We start from the raw sequence: 14,150 nt of genomic DNA on the forward strand, positions 1-14,150 counted from the left end.
ATGTAAGTGCTATGAGTAACACACACACACACACACACACACACACACTCATGACAGACATCACCAGTAGGAAAGTAATAAGCAACAACTCTGCGTGATATCATTGTAACTTGAACCGCCTTTGACTTTTTCCACTGTCAGCAATTTTCTTTAGCTCATATATCTTGTAGCTTATGAATAAAGTATGGGGATGATTTTCATTTGTTAATATTGCTTTACCACTTGGTTGTGGATTTATCAAAGCATAAGGTTTACTTCTCGGTAAACTTTTAAAAAATTTATTTTTATTTAAATTTTTAAATTTTATTTATTTTTTTAAATAATAAAATAAAATTTTATTTATTTATTTTTTAATTCTAGTAATTTTTTATAGTTTACCTGGATTATAAACTGTTGGGTTTTTTTTTCCTCCTCCAACATGTGAACATTCTCTTCACATTCATTCGATTTCTCCTTTACACAATTCTGCTCTATTTTTTTCTTTTTCACACATCAACCTCTTTGCTTCATCAGGTATTTATTTTCAACATTCTATGCCTTAGGCAGATCTCCCTACTTGGCTCTTGGTGTCTGTCATGTGCTGAATCAAGAACAATAGCGGGGAGGTTACCCAACTCCCTTCATTAATGACCTATGTTGCCGTAACTCATAAGGGGATGAGGGAAGCTTCAAGTTTCAGTAAATATCGCCAAGTTTAAGACCCAAGTTCTACGTCAAGAACCAGAAGCGATATCAATAACTAGTCTATACTCTGGCTAAGGTTTGTAGAAGTTACGAATGTGATTGAAATAAATTTCCAATTTATTTTGAAACATTTTTCATTCCTTGTTTATGAATAACTTTGGTCTGCAGTTTTATTCAGACAATATGATGCCACATGAAGATATTTTTATTTTTTACTGCATGATATTTCTATGAAATAACAGGGAAAAAGCATGATCCAAGAGGTACAGAAAGTACAAAAGCATGCTATAGACAAAAAGTTTATTTAAGACTCGTCCTTGGGGGCGCCTGGGTGGCTCAGTGGGTTAAGCCTCTGCCTTCAGCTCAGGTCATGATCTCAGGGTCTCTGGGATCGAGCCCCGTATTGGGCTCTCTGCTTGGCAGGGAGCCTGCTTCCTCCCCTCTCTGGCTGCTGCTCTGCCTACTTGTAATCTCTCTCTCTCTCTCTCTATCTGTAAAAAAGAAAAAAAAAAATTAAAAAAAAAAAATTTAAGACTCGTCCTTGGAGGAGCGCCTGGGTGGCTCAGTGGGTTGAGCCCCTGCCTTCGGCTCGGGTCATGATCTCAGGGTCCTGGGATCGAGTCCCGCGTCCGACGGAGAGCCTGCTTCCTTTCCTCTCTCTCTGCCTGCCTCTCTTGTGATTTCTCTCTGTCAAATACATAAAATCTTATGAGATTTTATAAATTACTTAATAATTCCAAGGAAGACTCGTCCTTGGAATTATTAAGTAACTTATAAAATCTCATATACTCGCCCTTACTCACTGCACTAATTTTGCTAATTAAAACTTAATATTTAACATTTGTGCCAGACACAGAGAAGGTCAGGGAATATAGCTAGGCTCTGTACCAAGAAAGAATATTATTTACATTTTATGGTTTGGTTTAATTTTTTTTTCTGCTGAGTGAGCAGATGAGGCATTTATGAGGCCTGCCAAACCATACATTAATTTTTTTTCATTGAGGCAGAGCTTATAAGTGGAACCAAATTATGTATGGGAATTATACAGATGTCTTTATGAATAGAGACACTTTTTTTCCAAGACAAATTGGCAATTTCTACAGTTTGGGGTTTATGATTCCAACAAAGAATTGTTGCTGTTTTGAGTTTCTTGAACAAATTCTGGAATTAAAGAATAGGTAGAGATTCCGACACTGTTTTTGGAAAGTTTCTTCCCGTACTACAAACTTACCTCAGAGTGCTTTTTGTATTTTTTCTTATCATGCAGGAAATATTTATTAAGTACCTAAGATAGATCCTGTGGGAATGTGAAGATGAGTTAGACACAATCGTTCCCTTGAAAAATCTTCCATTGATGAAGGAAATGGACACTAACAATTAGCTTAACAGAATGAAATAAATGCTAAATATTGAGACAAATGACCATCTAGAGAAAAGCAAAGTGATACAAGGTCAGTATGTCTCTGGGAATCAGGGCAGGTGGCTCAGTGGGGGGACCTTTGCAGGATAACATAGTGGAGTTGAGCCCAGGAGTGGAGGTGCGAAAGTATACGGTCTGTGGGGAATGAGACGAAGTCTGGAGAGCCTGGCTGTTCAGATCAAAGAGGCTAGCAGTGGTGATGAGGATCTGACCAGATTTTAGATAATGTTGGATAAGAAATTAAGAAGTGTGGCCTCTTAAATAGTATAATTCAAGTTTCAATTCAATGAATTTTCTAACAGATTTGGTTATTAATTCAGATGTCAGGATCACACAGTATATTTTTTTCTTTAATGAAAATTTTTATTTTCTAACCATGAGGACTAGTTCAAGAGTTAACTATTTAACTCTTTATCATCTATTTATTATCTTCATAATAAAAATTCAGGTAGCCACTACATAATGGGAAGGAATGTCTCTTTATCAGAAAAAAAATCGGTAATTTTTACCTTATTTATTATTTATTTCCTATCACTTGGACCTATGAATTACTTTACAAGTTATTTTACACTTACTTAGGAAGGAAAGTATTTACATAATTCTAACTGGAGGGGTTTTAAAATATTGTTGGACCAGTAAGTGATAATGACCTCATAGCCTTTATTTAGCCTGGTTTTGAATTAAGCACTTTCGTCCCGGTACCACCTCATGCTCTAGTTTCTATTGCTGTGTAACAAACCACCCCAGATTTAATGGTGTAAAACAGCCGCATGATGTTGTAAACAAACCCCATTGGAAAATATCAAACAGAGCACTGCAGGGATGGCTTATCTCTGTTCCAAAATGCCTGGGGGTCTCAGATGGGAAAACTCAGGGACTGGAATAATCTGCAGACTTTGCCCCTCCTACACATGTGGTGTCTGGGCTTGGGTGACTGAAGCTTCTTCAGGGAACTGACCTTGTCACAGCATGGTGACTAGATTCCCAGAGGGAGTGTTGCTAGAGGAACGTCCTGAGAGCAGGCAGTCCGAGGGAACTATGGAAGCCAGCTGTATGGCCTTTTCAGCTCTAGCTTAGGAGTCATATTGCCTTTCCTTTGTCGTGCAATATTGGTCTATCCTTTCCATAGGAGGAGTGTCAAATATTTCTGGGACCCTGTTTGAAATGGCCATATCCAGTATCCCAATCATAACTCTGACTATTGAGTATTTGAAGTTTTCTTCTCTCTTAGACTGGGTCTTACTTATGCAGAATCTATTATATTCATCATTATGTCCATAGGACATAATACGGTACATGGTATGGGTTCAAAAAGTATTAGTTGAAAAAATGAATACACTATTTCTCAAATGTATCTTGCTCATCTTATTTTTTTTTTTCATACTGACAGTCCTCATAGCTAGAATATCCTTCTCAATCCCCTGCTGAAGAACTCTCTAATAGGAATTATATACCGATAGTGGACCAGTGACTGTGTGCGAGGTGCTTTGCAAACATTATCTCATTGAGTCCTCATAACAATATTATGACAAATATTATTATCTTTTCTTTATAGATGAAGGAACAGAAAAGTTAAGTAACTTGCCAGAGTAGACATAAAAGCAACATTGATGTTAATCCCAGGTCTGTCTGATTCCAAAATTTGGTTGAGCTCAATATACAGTTACTAAATACCAACTATGCAACAGTGATTATGCTAAGAACCAAACGTTCAATGCCTTAGTTCCTTCCCTTTAGAAGCTCCATGTCTGTTGAAAAGAAGTTTTACCATCTAAGAAAATGGATATCCCTTCCAGTCCATCATCTTGCATTCCTATATCCTGCAAGGTACTGTAAGAATTACTGCAGACTTTAGGGGCACCTGGGTGGCTCAGTGGTTAAGCCTCTGCCTTTGACTCAGGTCATGATCTCAGAGTCCTTTGATCAAGCCCCGCATCTGTTCTCTGCTCAGCAGGGAGCCTGCTTCCCCTTCTCTCTCTACCTGCCTCTCTGCCTACTTGTGATCTCTCTCTCTGTCAAATAAGTAAAATCTTTGAAAAAAAAATAATAATTACTGCACACTTTAAAAATACCGTTAAGACACAGTCATTCCATTCAAAAAGGTGAGGTTAGAGCTAAGATACACACATCCACTTGAAAATTTAATTAGCTTGTGTATTCATGCCTTTTTTGTGGAGGAGAGACCCTGTACAATGAGCCTGGACTACTGAATCCTTGTAGTAGCAACATACCTGGATTGGTAATGGACCCAGTAGGTTCATGTCGTTAATGATTATGCTGTTTGCATCATAAAAAAGAACCTAACCTGTAGTAAAAGGCAGTAAATAGTAAATGACAAAGTAACAGTCCAACCACAGTGTTATAGGAATCTGGAAGCACAACAGATTACTTTCAGCTGGAGTTATCAGAAAAGACTCATGAAAGGTAGGATTTGACTTAGGTTTTGTAGGTTTTGTAGCATGGTAGGCAGTGTTTCACTCAAAGCAGAAGGGAAGACAACGATTCCAGGTGCAAGAAACATTTGTCCTGAAGTGGTTGAGAAAAGAAAGAACAAGACTGTTCTGGAATAGAAATACGACTACTTCCGTCAAGTTAAAGATAAGGTGCATTTTTTAAAGAAAATACCATAAAATAAAGTCTGCATATATTCCTCACTACTTCTTTTAGCTCCTATATACACAAAATAATATTACCTCCTTTTTCTGAGTAGTTTGTATTCTGCAAAACTGATGAGTCTTATTCTGACCATATATAAAAGCAAAGGAGTGAACAGAAAGAAAAGAAATATACAAAGAAAAGAAGGAAGGAAGGGGAAAAGAGGGAGGAAAGTTTAGAAAGAGAAAACAAACTTGGTGCTGTGCTAATACTACTTCACTAAGCTGGTGTATGAAGGAGGGTTTTGATTTCTGGATTACCTTCTAAAGGAGATGCCATACAAAAACAATTTAACACAGTTAGTCAAATGTCCTCTGACTGTTTCCCAAACACCCCGCCTTTCTCAAAACAGACTTTTCGTTTGGCAGTTCCAATTGCTTATTTCCTTTAATGCTGTGTGGGGAGTCCTTCCAATTTCCTATCATCTAGGTATCAGTTTAATATTCATAGTTTATATTCCTCAACGACATACCTAACAAGATTACAAAACTCAGGAACACATAGATGAATTTAAAGTTGAAAATCTGAGGCTCCCAGGTGGCTCAATGGGTTAAGCCTCTGCCTTCGGCTCAGGTCATGATCCCAGGGTCCTGGAACCCAGTCCTGCATCAGGCTCTCTGCTCAGCAGGGAGCCTGTTTCCTCCTCTCTCTCTCTCTCTCTGCCTGCCTCTCTGCCTACTTGTGATCTCTCTGTCAAATAAATAAATAAATAAATAAAATCTTTAAATTTAAAAAAAATAAAGTTTAAAATCCTTGAACTGCTAGACCTTGCATGCTAGATTTCATGTACTTTAAGTTTGAAAAAGTAGAGGACAGTAAAGGAGAACCTGGCAGCTGGCATAGGACATAAAAGGTAAATCCATCCTAATGCTCACTGTAGAGATATTCAGTCATCCTGTTTAAATTAAGCTATTTTTTTTCCTTTTTACTCAAATCTACTTAAAAAGCTAATTAAAATCATTACATTGCAAAGCTAGAGGAAAACACAGAGTTCACTTAAATCATTTCTCACATACAGAATTGCAAATATATTCCGATATTCGCCAGGTTGGGCAGAGGATAAAAACACCAAGTTCTTTTTTTCTCACTTGCATGGATAAAATCAAGTGTATTTTGTATTTTTACAACCAAGGACACCACCAACAGAAAATTTTATTTGAACTAGAAAGAGTTAAGAACATGACACTGGTGAAAGAATGTCAACCCACAATTCCACCAGGAAAGAGGAAATGGGGAATCTCATGAGTGCACCCTCAGAAGAACCGAACTTAAGAACTGAGAAAATGATTTCCCATAAATTCCTGCTTTACAGAAGAGGGAGATTTATCTCCTGACCAATTAACATCCACGAAGAATCCCTCTCCATCCTCAAGTCAATGAATTTACTGCTTGGGCTATGCGTGAAATCCCCACTCCTGAACCATAAATGCAGCCCACCCAAAAACTTCAATGGACTCATCTACATGTAGATCGCTACAGTATGCATTTCCTAAATTGCAGTCCTCTGCTATTCCTGAACAACTCAATTTCTGGTCATTTGAGCTTGCCTCAGTTTACCTCTTTATTTAGGTTGGCATGTTTTAAAATTACAATTTTAATAGACAAAAAAATTTTACTATAAAATTTGACATTTTCAATTTTTTAAAAAAAATTATATTATTGATTATAATTCCTAACTTTGTAATATCTCAATAACAATATTGCTCAGGCAAATATCTCTCTGGAAAAAAAAAGTTTCTCAATGTGTCCCATTATACAGTCAAATTTAACTTGTTACATACATATTTTTAAACCTTGCCTTTATTATTATAACTACTTTTTTCCTTCTACCCTATAATTTCCTCAGTAATTTTGCCTTGTTCTGAACTCTTGGCATTTTTTAAAAAAAAGATTTTATTTATTTATTTATTTATTTTATTTATTTAATTAATTTATTTATTTATTTGACAGGGAGAGAGAGATCACAAGTAGGCAGAGAGAGTGGGGAAGGAGGCTCCCCACTGAGCAGAGAGCCTGATGCAGGGCTCGATCCCAGGACCTGAGCCTAAGGCAGAGGCTTAACCCACTGAGCCACCCAGGTGCCCCTCTTGGCATTTTCTGGCATGTTGAATTGTCAACCAAATACTGAAATGACTTTAAATGGATCCAGGACTATGGACATCCTGGAAAAAGAGATGTTGCTCCATTGTATACATCCTCTCCTCTATGTCAGTATCAATAAAACAGATGAATACCAAAATACATCAACTAGTGGAAAGGTGAAGACCATCATATTCTAAGATAACAAGAAATAGGGGCCTTTACTCACTGCATCTGTTTGAGTAAAGATACACAAACTGGTAGAAAATTATAACTTTCATTAGTCCATTTAAAAGAATAAAGAAAAAAAATATTAGCTATGGCATTTTTTGCTTCAAACACCCCTTTCTCCCCTCAAACGGACAGTTTCCCTCAAATCTGACAGTGGACTATTCTCTTAAAGCCTCCCTTTATATTTAAAATTTTATAACTAACTGATAAAAACATTACCAGAAAGAATTTTTACATTCCAATAAAATGTCTCTGTGATACTGTGAATTTTGTTTTAATCACCTATTTGGCTTATTTCAGCCAGTTTATTTTGCAGTATATCTTTGGGGAAAACACTTCTTGACATTAATGATATTAACAGACTAGCCCAATCTAAGAACTAAGATTAGGTCTGGAAGTTATTAAAAACAAGAAAGTTTCTTGATAACTTTTCTACCATATTTGCTACTTGGTTGAGAGAATATTAATAAGGAAAATTAGATTTATCTATTGCTTTCTCAAGGAAAATTTAAAATGAATTTATGTATCTATACACATGTATATATACATGCATACTTTGCTTTCCATTTCCTTAGCTTTATTTTTTTACATATTAATTCTCTCAGGACACTTCAGGTTATATGTCTGGAAACTTCAGCCATCCAGAAAAAAAAGAAGGTTGGGAAATAATGAAAAAAATGTGCTGAAAGAATTCACATAAAAGTTTTGGAGACTTGAAAATGGGAACAACAGACACTTAAAAAGTTATTGAACCAGAAAAAAGAAAAAAAAAAAAAGCCCTTCCTGGCAGGTAGTCATATAGCAATATACTGATAACTGTGGGATAAAAATAAAGGCACCAGACATTATTACAGAACTCTCCTGCATGGAAAGCAAACTTCTAATGCGAAGGTAAAGAGAAAAACTGATTCATACATTTTTTTTTTCTCTCTGGTTTGGACATTAGCGAAAAAGTCACCAACTGTAAAAGAAAAAAGAAATCTTAAATATAAATACAGTTCAATTATTTGGCTCAAGTATCTTATTAGAAATTTCATCTTATTTACTTCTATACAAATATCCACAGATACATAGAGAAGGGTACATAATCTATGTATCCACAGATACATAAAGAAGGGTACATAATCTATATATTGATATGTAGTGATAAAACCATTCGACCAAGGGTACATAATCTATGTATTGATATGTAGTGATAATACATTTGATCAATGTAAACATGAATTTCATCATTGTCCCTTATACATAGAATTTCTTTTCAAAACATGTGCCAAGCAAAAACACAACAACAAAACAAAACAAACCCCCAAAACATGTCCCAAGCAGGAGAAAAAATACCAAAACGATAAAAGTCAGGAGAGTTTCTTCCAGTGTGATTAATTCAAGATGAATTTAAGTTGTTTCTGAACATTAGCAATCCAAGAGGTATTAAGCTAAATATTCAGGTTCTGGAAATTGCATTAGAGATTATTTAAGGAAGAGGAGAGATTCTTGTTTAAATTCTTCCTTTTTCATAATTCAATCTATGTTTTTAATAATTCAATCCTCATGAAACCAAGATGTCTTTTGGAGTTACCATACTATTCACTAATTTTTTATTCTGTTACCTAATATGCTAATCTAGGGGATCCTAAAGAATGTAAGGAATGACAGTAGTCTAGGATTAAACAACAGGTTCATAAAAATTTCTGCTTAGCCATGCTTTGCTATGAGTTTTTATTTTCTTCTCTTTTTCTCAAAACTATATCTGTCTAAATTAATACCAATCCGAGCATTCCATTCCAAAGGTAAAGAGACTTCACTGATCACTTACAAGAAAATATGCCAGGTAATTTTGGTTCTCCTCTCCATTAAGAAATTGCTGCTTCTTCACAAAGAATTTTCAAATCTACTTACTACCCTCTTCCCACGACTCCTTAATGTTTCCTCTGCTACTTCCTTAATGAAACTGTCATTTTATACACTTTTTCACTATTTTTCTTTTTTAATTCTTTTTTTTTTTTGAAGAGTTTATTTATTTATTTGAGAGGGAGCGAGCAGGAGCAAGAGAGAGAGAGAGAGAGAGGAGCAGGGGGAGGGTCAGAGGGAGAAGGAGAAGCAGACTCCCCACTGAGCAGGGAGCCCTATGTGGGGCTCAAACCCTGGGACCATGATCTGAGCCAAAGGCAGACACCCAACTGACTGAGCCATCCAGGCATCCCGAGAACTATTTTTCTACTGGACCTCCATTTCTAGCCATTTGCCCCAGCTGGCTACAATCAATTGTCTACATTGTGTTACAGCAGATACGATCATGACAATCTTGTGCCCCAAAACCGTCAATAGCATTTGATTGCCAAATGAACACAGACCCTATTACTTAGTATAATATTCCAATGTCTTCATAAACACTACTACAATTTCTTCCACTAGATAGGAGATTTTCAGAGTTATGGATTTCACAGATTTATAATTTATATAGCTAGATGTAAACATTTATCTATTCATATACGCACATATATTCTAAACTAGGTGTCTAAGATAATAGTAGCAAACTTTAACCTTTCCAAATAAAGAAAATACAAAATTGTGATTTAATAGTATGATTGCTTTATAAAGAAATGCTTCTTCCCTTTGCTTAAATTAATTATGCTTATGAAAACATTTCACATTTTTCTGTCATATGTCATGTATCACTGTAATAATGATGACTTTGTCATAGATGGGCATCAGTGTGTGGCAATGAAAGGTATTTGGGAATCATTGTGCTAGGCTACTCAGCATTCCCTAAACATATACTGATTGATAATATTATGACTCACAGACTTATGTTAATTATAGGAATGGCTCAGAATTCAAATAACTGTGTCAGTCAAGTCTTGGCAAGAAACAGGCACAGTCAGCAGGGATTTTAAAAATAATTTAACAGAGCATTATTTACGAAGGTATGGCCAGGGTTAAGGGCATCAATAAGGTATGTGAAGGCATCCAGGGATTAGCAACAGCAGGAAGTCTCCAGGGCCGCCAGGAAGAGTAGTTGCTGTCAAAAGCTCAGGGGAGCCTTCTAGAACTCTTAGAGGAAGGAACAAAAGTCCTGAGGCCTTAGCAGACAGCAGAGAAAGAAAAACGCTACAAGTCTCTCCTCCTTCTGATTGCTTACTAATGCTTCTCACTGGTCAATTTAGCAGCAAAAAGAGGGGGAAGAGAAGAGGGTGACCCCATCAAGGATCAGACCAGTCCCTCTGTGCAGAGCAGGGAAAAGGAGGAGGAAAACAGATGAAGTGAAATGGGAAGTACAAAAGGAGAGAGCCAACTAACTCTTTCCCCACCATATTTACAAGAACAGAAGGCAGGCTGATTTGAATTGCAATGCCCTTTATTTTGTCCCCTTTCCTTAGCTAACTGTGTTTAGAAAGCCTATGTTAGAGCACTGTTTTCCACCCTTTCCACATTGTGGCACCTGGCAGTCAACAAAGAGCATTTGGAAGCTGTGTATAAAAGACTGGGTGAAAAAAACTTTTTTTTTTTTTTTTGCACTTTTTTGGAATGCTAGTCTGAATAGAGAGGATTCTACATATCAAATTTACATGGATCTTCTTACTGACATTTAAAACTCTGAAATCTTTTAGAGAGAAAATCTTGATTCCATGATTTTTCGGATATTGGTTTTATGTTTGGCAGGGTCAGTCACAATTCTTGATCAAGACGTTAAGTTTTCTTCATATTCTTGAGAATCACCACTGACTAAAAATATCAATAAACAGATAAAACCATTTTTACAGTCAATCAAAATTTATAAGAAATGAGATTATATTTAGTCTTTTTTTTTTTTTAATAGGCCCCACAGCTAACGTGGAGCCCAATACAGGGATTAAACTCATGACCCTGAGATCAAGACCTCAGCGAGCCCAATATGGGGCTTAAACTCATGACCCTGAGATCAAGACCTCAGCTGAGATCAAGACCTCAGCTGAGATCAGTAGTTGGTCACTTAACCAACTGAGCCACCCAGGCATCCCCAAATGAGATTATATTTAAAGAAAAGCTCTTCTTTCCTTATAAAGGCAACATAATGTTAAACCTTATTATAATGATGCAAATGAATTTTGAATCCAAAAATCTCTAGTATCAAGTATTTCAAAGTTTTCATGAAAGTTCTGATTTTCAGAATACATATGCATTGTGAGAGCAGTCTTTCTACTGTTAGCTTTGAGGCTACTTACATTCATATACAGTACAAATGGAAAGGAGTGTCTCAAATTTGTGAAAAAAGAGATTTGGAGCAGACATCTATACCTATGGGTACAATGAGATTCCTACCTTTTAATCCCTTCTCTAACACCTTCCTGAATCTACCAGGGCAATGCTGTGTCCTTCTTGGACATCTGGAACTCTTCCACTAATTTCCTGGGCCCCTTTACCCAAGATAGGTTTCTCAGAAAGATAGATTGCATTGTTGGAAAAAAAAAATGATAAATGTGGCTGCCAAGTTTTTATGAGAAATATCTCTTCAAAAGTTGTGCCAACTTGACAGATGGTAACTATACTTATTGTGGTGAGCACTGCTTAATGTATGGAATTGTCAAATCTCTATGTTGTACATCTGAAACTAATATAACATTGTATGTCAACTATATTTCAATAATAATTTTTTTAAAGGTGTGCCAGCATGTTATTTATTGTTGTTACTAAAGAATCTAGAGAGACCTACTCTTACCTCTGTTTTGAATGAGGTAATAAAGTCAGTATCAGGTGTAATCATTGCCCATAATATTTGCCCCCTGAGGGGCTGTAAAAAAGTCAAAACACTTTCCTTCCATGAAGCAGCTTCTTGGATGAAGGAAAAAAACCCTGTGTCTGTCTTGCGAAGATGGAGCGTCCAGGTCTACACATTCATCTAGAAAATACTATTTCAACAACCCAGTAGCTGAAGTTAATGTGGTGACATGATTATGACATTGTTTAGACTGGAAAAAAGAGATATCAGAATATTTTAGTTTTGTTGGTCTCTCAGCTTCATAGGGTTCTATAACTTCCAGCTGATTGTAGATCTTAAAAGGACCAAAGATTTAGACCTAATCTAGAGAATAAAACCAATTTGATTTTTCTAGTCTTTATAGTCCACTGAACAAGACTGTATTAAAAAACTTGCAGGACCAAGAGTAAATATTGCAGCAGCAACCTCCATCTTTCTTCAGTAAACTGTTCTTCGCCACTGCCCAAAACACTGTTGGTGGTTGATCTTTTACCTTTGGGAAGAGTGGAGTTCAGCAAACTGGGCAGATGTATACTTTGGAGGCTTATATAATAACAACGGCAACAGCCAATGTTTATTGTTTATCTATGTCATACAGCCCCACAGTGCTTGTACTAGTTGGGTGCGTTTAGCCAAAAGTGACAGAAATGAAAGGAAAACTGGTACACATGCCAAAAAAAAAAAAAACAAAAAAAACCCCAAAACCAAAACCAAAAGCAACATGCACACACCCACAACTGGGAACATACAGGGCTATAATCCTAAACATGGTTAGTTTGAGGGTTGTCTAAATCCAATGTATTCTGTGTGATTCTGAGATTCTCTTGGCTCTGGGAAGGAGATGGCTGTGGCAGATTTGGGCTTCCTATAAATATATAACAATACCAAGAGGAAGAGAGAAATTAATTCTTAAGCATGCTTGTCCTTCAGACTATATACATGCAGCTGGTCTATTACCACTTCCTCTTCATATTAGTCAATGTTCGTGCTCCACCAACTCTCAAGAGGAAGAAAGTGTTCTCTGAATCATCCAGGATAAGATATTGCAAATGATTCACCTGGTTATTTTTGAACAAATTTCTCTCATTAGGAAACACTACACTGACTGTCTTTAGATGGGGTTCCTAACTTAATTGCTGAATTAAAAGAGGGGCAAATTAAAATGAATGGCTCAAAATTACCAGGCACTACCCCTTGAGCTGAGCTGAGTCCCTATCCCAAATTGCAGTTATCATTCAAAGTGGGTGGAAGTGATGATAGAATGGATATTAAAAGATAGTCATAGTATCAAGTATGGCATTTTACATTTATTATCTAATTTCATCCTCCCCAAGACTTGGTGAGGTAGGTTTTTTCATGAAAACCTTTCTTTTCTGAACCTTAGCTGTTTATGTTTCTTAACAGCCATGTTTTGAATGATTATCATGTTTTAACAAAAATCTCCTGAGATTTGGCCTTCCATTCACTGTCCTAGTTTACTGTATCCAAGACCTTAGGGATCATAACCACAAGCGGGAGATTGCTCGTGGAGCCCACACTGTACACATTCATGTTATTAGATGATTTACCTTGTTACTTCTCTCATTTGAATTTTCCTTTATTCCATGATTGTTCAAACAATTTAAGGCCTAAATGAAGTACTGGTTCTTTATAAAAACTTTCCTAGAACTCTCCAGTTTACAGCTGGTCTCTCAGAGAATCATTGTTACAATTTTTAAAACGTGTAACATCTGATTTGTAACATCTGATTTGCATTATAGTTAATTTTTCTTTTGGCCCTCCCCACCCTTTGTCAAGATTGTAGGCTTCTTGAAGCAAAAGCCCTGTCATAATCATCTTTCAATCCCTAAGACATTACATAGAGTAGTACCTTGATAAATGCCCAGTGAATTTTGTTGAATGAAATGGAACATTGAGGAGAGGCTCTAAACCCTAGGCTTTTCTTTCTTCTAAAGGGGAAGTCAGACTTCATAGACACTGTTTACTGAAAAGAGGCTAATGTGAAATATGTATGAATTTATACATTATAATGCTCGTTAGGATTTAAAATACAATAGTGTTTAAAGAGATAAGTGAAAGATCTGAAGCTGCAGAAGTTAAGATGAACAATTCTTGCCATAAGGTCTCACCCCATCCTGAATAAAAGGCATCTTTATTGGATTTCTTTCAACTCCTTGAATGGATTAGACTTTCTCAACTCAGGTATCTGCAACTTAACTGTTTCCTTGGCCATGAAAACAATTCTCAGCACTCACCTTTGAGCTTTGAGGTGAAAAGTCAGTTTCCTAAAGTATCTCCTATTACATCAGAGGTTATTTGTATAATGTCTCTCTTAAATGTCAGGAG

This window comes from Meles meles, chromosome 8, assembly GCF_922984935.1.
Source record: "Meles meles chromosome 8, mMelMel3.1 paternal haplotype, whole genome shotgun sequence".
NCBI lineage: Eukaryota > Metazoa > Chordata > Mammalia > Carnivora > Mustelidae > Meles > Meles meles.